Here is a 523-nt window from a genome sequence, read left to right as displayed (position 1 = left end):
AAGCGGGACTAAAGGGTGACAATGGTCCCGGCTGGTGGCACCAACCGGTACCAATGCCCCCCTTTAGTCCCGGTTGGTGCCACCAACCGGGACCAAAGGCCCCTTTCCGCCCTTTGGGCTGCTGAAAAGAGGCATTTGGTATCGGTTGGTGGCATCAACTGGTACCAAAGGGGGCATTAGTACCGGTTGTTGCCACGAACCGGTACCAAAGGGTTTGGTATATAAGGACTTGTGAAAATTTTTAGTTCATCTCGCAGTTGCCTCCCGACGCCGCGCAGAACACCACGACGCCGCTAGGCTGCCGGACCGTGCCCTCAACGTCGCCTATGCCCTCTCCCTCGCCGTGCACCGTCCTCATCGCCTACCTCGAGCCCGCCGTCCTCGCCGCCTACCTCGAGCCCGCCGTCCTCGTTGCCGACGCGCCCTCGGCCGTGCCCTCGCCGCCGCTGAAGCCCTCTGCCCCGACGCGCCCCTGCCCGCCCCGACGACGCCCGCCGTCCTTGTCGCCGACGCCCTCTGCCCC

The sequence above is a fragment of the Triticum dicoccoides genome, chromosome 2B (assembly GCF_002162155.2).
Source record: "Triticum dicoccoides isolate Atlit2015 ecotype Zavitan chromosome 2B, WEW_v2.0, whole genome shotgun sequence".
Lineage (NCBI taxonomy): Eukaryota > Viridiplantae > Streptophyta > Magnoliopsida > Poales > Poaceae > Triticum > Triticum dicoccoides.
The sequence above is the reverse complement of the archived record's forward strand: the minus strand, read 5'-3'. Positions refer to the sequence as shown.